We start from the raw sequence: 5,274 nt of genomic DNA, 5'->3' as shown, positions 1-5,274 counted from the left end.
TGAAGTGGTAAGACTGATAGCTTTATGTTTCCTTTATCTCCAATCAGTTATTTAAAAAAAAAAAAATTGATTTTATTTTTTCATTAGCTCATTTTATTTTTCAACTCCTTAATAACTTTTTTAGCATTAGCTTGCTGACTAATGAAATTAAATGCTATAGCTACTGTTACAGTGATGCTGCAGCAGTATTCAGTAGTATATAGTTTATGTATGATTAACATTACGTGCACTGGCTGGTTTGTTGTATGACGAACGTTAAACAGGAAATATGGACGCCACATACACACACATGATGCATAACTTTATGACCACCTGCCTAATATTGAGTAGGTCCCCCTTTTGCCGCCAAAACAGCCCTGACCCGTCGAGGCATGGCCTCCACTAGACCTCTGAAGGTCTGCTGTGGTATCTGGCACCAAGCCGTCAGTAGCAGAACCAGCACATCCCACAGATGCTCGATTAGATTGAGATCTGGAGAATTTGGAGGGCAAGTCAACACCTCGAACTCGTTGCCATCCACATGATGTTAAAGAAAATGTGATTCATCAGACCAGGCCACCTTCTTCCATTGCTCTGTGGTCCAGTTCTGATGCTCAGGTTCGCATTGTAGGCACTTTTGGCGGTGGACACGGGTCAGCGCGGGCAACCTGACCGGTCTGCATTTTGAACAGATGCGACTGTGCGATTAATCGTGATTAAATGTTTTAATAGACTGACATTCAATTAATATATATAGGACTTTTTTTTCACTCAACTGAATGGAGGTATTGATGTATTTAGTTATAGTTTTGACTGATTTCAGGGCTCCATAACATTTTGTTGCATCAATATTTTAAACAAAATGTTTGTTGACTATTTTACATCAGGGCTCTACGATATCTACCATAATCTACTGACTAGAGAATAAGCTAAAATTCCTATTATTAATATGAAAGATGGGTGGTGTAGAAAACTGTAGCACTAATACTTTTAAATAAGACACAACTCCAATTTCATACTAAACCAAGATGCACTTGTGTCCTAACTGAGAGTTGAATTAAAATGCTTGAAATCTTGAGAAAGAGTTTTTTGTTTTCCTTCAGTGAGTGACTACATTAAACACACACCGGGGTCAAATTTTATGCCAGCTGAATTCACCCTGAAGCAGAAAAAAAAATGGATTTTCAACTCTGTGCCACAGATGTGATTTTTTTTTGTTTTTCCTGTCTCCCCTGTTGTGATGTAATGTGAAACACCAGCATGTAATGTGAAACGCCAGCATGCAGTGTGCTTTTTACCTATATTTAGACAGCCATAAGTGATTAATGGATTCATAAATAAAAGCCAAGAACATCAAAAGAGTTAGCCTATGTGGGTACAGGCTTTGCACACAGCACTTGTACATTATGTGCACAACATACTGTGTGCAATCTAGAAAATATAATTTCTTGCAACAAAATATGCAAACATCAGCAGTGATATTTTCATCAATGCGTGTTCATTTTTGTTGTGTTTAAACATTTTTCAAATGATAAAAAAACAAAGAAAATGTGTAGTGTGCAGCTCATAGGTCCCTATGTGTATTTTTTGTCTCATCATTAGCCTATATTAATGAGTAGCAAAAAAAAAAAAACTGCAATAACTGATTTTGGCCACTAAGGGGCAGCAGTAAGAGGCTGTAAACACAACACTGACTGAACTTTTAAGCAAATAGTTGTGTATTCACACATCCAGCAGATAAGGAAAAACATTAATATTCATCTGGGTGTTTCTTGTCACCTGAATGAACAATATTGTAGCTCTGTTTTTGCTCTCCACCAACTCCTGAAGGAAATATCTGTCTCTTTAGCTGCTAGATGCTCTACTATGTTCACCACCAGCTAGTTGCTTTGTCTGCCATTTGGCAGCAATACATTTGAGTTGTAAAGCTAAAAACAGCTGCCTGCTGCTGCAGAAAACGATGCAAACCAAAACAGTGAACCAAAACGGTAAACTTTCAGGCCAGAAAACCGAAAAATGAGATGACAGTTGTTCTAAAGCTCATAGCTGAGGGAGTCGGGTGATAATTATCAGTGGGTTCATCGCTATGAGCGACTCCTTTCATATTACACGCAATCATTTGATTCATTGTTATCATAAAATATTGATCTCAGTAGCTCCCCTGTTGTACAGGCGCTGTTGACGCTCCTGGGCCCTGATTTCCCGTGATAACTGCCCCAAGGTGTGGAGTCTTCCTCTCAGGTCCAGGACGTTCTGAACTTCATTTTTACTTGGGCCTTCGGACCTTCCTCCCAGCTTTCTTTAACCAGGTCCAGAACCCCACGTGGTGTCTTACAAACAGCAGTTCAAAGGGAGAAAATCCCGTGGAGCCCTGGGGTACTTCCCGCACTTCTCATGCACAGATCATTGACTTCAAGGTTTTGTTCACGTGCTCAACAAGACCGTCGGTCTGAGGGTGATGCACACTAGTTCCAATTGACTTGATGCCCAATAATTTGTACAGTTCCCAAGGTGTGCACTCTTTGCAGAGATGGTACGCAGGGGCACTGCTTTGGGATATCGCGTTGCATAATCCATCAGGACTAACATAAAGCTTAGTATAGCTATGACTTTTTCATGACATTTTTATGGCATGCTATACGTTGACATTTTATGGCATACTATTCTAAGGCATTTTGATGACTTATTTCAACATAATATACTATGACTTCTTGTGACATTGTTTTTTAACATACTATGACTTTGTTTTACTTTTTTCGACATATTATACTATGACTTGTGACTTTTTTTTGACATACTATGACTTTATGACTTTGATTTCTACACATTTTTTTTTTTTACCTTTTTCGATATAGGAAACTAGGACTTTTTTCAACATGCTATACGTTGACTTTTACATGACTTTTCGACATACTATTATTTTTTATGACTTTTTCCGACATACTCTACTATAATAACTTTGAATTCTTTCAACATACTAAACTATGACTTTTTTGGACATATTACTGTATATACTGGGACATTTTTATGACTGCAAGCCATACAATGACTTTTTGGGGATTTTTTTAGACCTACTATACTAATACATTTCTAATTTTGTATGATGTACAATACTATAATTCTTTTTCAAACTACTATACTATGACTTTTTTAGACATTCTCTACTATGAACTTTTTTGTTCTTTTTTCGACATACTAAACTTTGACTTTTTTCGACATACTGTACTATGAATTTATTTCTGGCTTTTTTGGACATACTGTACTATGACATTTTTTGATATACCATACTATGACTTTTTCTGACTTTTTTCAATAAACTATACTATGAATTTTTCTTATTTTTTTTCAACATACTAGACTATGACTTTTTCAAATTTTTTTGACATACTATGCTATGAGTTTGTTCGACATACTATACTATGACTTTTTAATTGTTTCGACATACTTTACTACAACTTCTTTTCGACATATCATACTATGAATTTTTCATGACTTTTTTCGACACACTATACTAAATCTTTTTATGAATTTATTCGACATAAGTCATAAAGTGCAAGTGCCCTCGCAGCTCTTTTCATGGCTGCCAGTTACAGTGTTATCCCTCAATACTGGACCAATTTAAATTTTTTTTATCATCATTGGGTATGGGTTATATGTCATACTATATTGTCGCGAAGAAGACTACATTTTGACGAGAAAAAACTGTCATGGCCATTTTCAAAGGGGTCCCTTGACCTCTCACCTCAAGATATGTGAATGTAAATGGGTTCTATGGGTACCCACGAGTCTCCCCTTTACAGACATGTCCACTTTATGATAATCACATGCAGTTTTGGTCAAGTAATAATCAAGTCAGCACACTGACAGCTGTTGAGTTTGGCATGTTATGATTTGAGCCTATTTTTTATGCTAAATGCAGTACCTGTGAGGGTTTCTGGACAATATTTGTCATTGTTTTGTGTTGTTAATTGATTTCAAATAATAAAAAAATATACATACATTTGCATAAAGCAAGCATATGTGTCCACTCCTATGTTGATAAGAGCATTAAATACTTGACAAATCTTCCTTTAAGGTACATTTTGTACACCTTTTAATTTTAATTTTGTATTTATCAGTGTAATGATGATTTCATCCTCTAGGGGCTGCTATGTAGTCTTAAAGGAAAGAACCAAAGAGGTGGTGAAACAGTCTTGTTAAGTGCTGGGTGCTCTCTCTGTACTCTGGGTGCTGTCTCTATACTTTACCACAACATCACCTGCATTTCTGGGCTTTAATTCACCCCATGCCTCCTTCTGGGTCACAACATAAACACTTGGAGTATTAAAAAGTGTTTTTTTTTTGTGGCTCTCTTATGACATCTATGTACATGTATGTACACTGCATGTGTGTCACATTGATTTCACTGCAGACACACCCAGTCTCAGTTAAACCCCAGTATTAGGACTCTGGATTCAACATCCCCCCTCACCACAAGGCCACATTTCCCCTCTAGTGAATGGAGGACCTTAATGTATAACCCAGAGGCCCTTGGGAGTGTGCTTAGAATACTTGCAGCATGCCCACTTAACATGGCAGAGCAATGTCAACACGTTTCATTTCGCAAAGTGTGAACTTGAATTATCTTAGAGCTTTTATGGGTGTTAAGATTAATAGATACGTGTCGGAAAATTGATAATCGAGTCTTAGAACTCTGAATCAGACTAAAAATGTTTAATTTTGAGCATGTCAAACTAATGTTCTCAGGTCTACTACGTTCACAAATCCAAGAAGCAAAATACAGTAATCTCATGCTACGAGTTGGAGAAAAGGGACCCAGTGTTTTCAACATCTGGACACTCACAGCTGACGAAGCTAAATTACTGGAAACGTATTCTGATAAATACAAGCAATTGTTATTCCTAAAGCTAATCCAGTTTCTGTTAGATACAAGTTTCATGAGAAGAGGCAACAAGTAGGTGAGTATTTTGAGCACTTTATGACAGAGCTAAAGTTAAAGACTGCATCTATGCTAATAGATAGATAGATCACCTGAGTTAGCACAAGAGCAGATCAGAACAATGGATGGCAGCCACATTGGGAGCGATTTGGCAGTACATACTATAAAAAAAAAAATGCTCAACAAGAACAAAACAGCAAGCCACAAATAATGCATGATGCTGCACCAGCAAAGGTATGACATTACTATTGTGCATCGCCCCAGAAAAGACATTCCAGCCACTGACACGTCAATCGAGACCGATCACACCTGAGTCTGAGTGAAGGCATGGATGCCCAGGTGCACATGCTCAGGAG

Source organism: Sebastes fasciatus, chromosome 4 (assembly GCF_043250625.1).
Source record: "Sebastes fasciatus isolate fSebFas1 chromosome 4, fSebFas1.pri, whole genome shotgun sequence".
NCBI lineage: Eukaryota > Metazoa > Chordata > Actinopteri > Perciformes > Sebastidae > Sebastes > Sebastes fasciatus.
Note: the sequence above shows the minus strand (reverse complement) of the source record.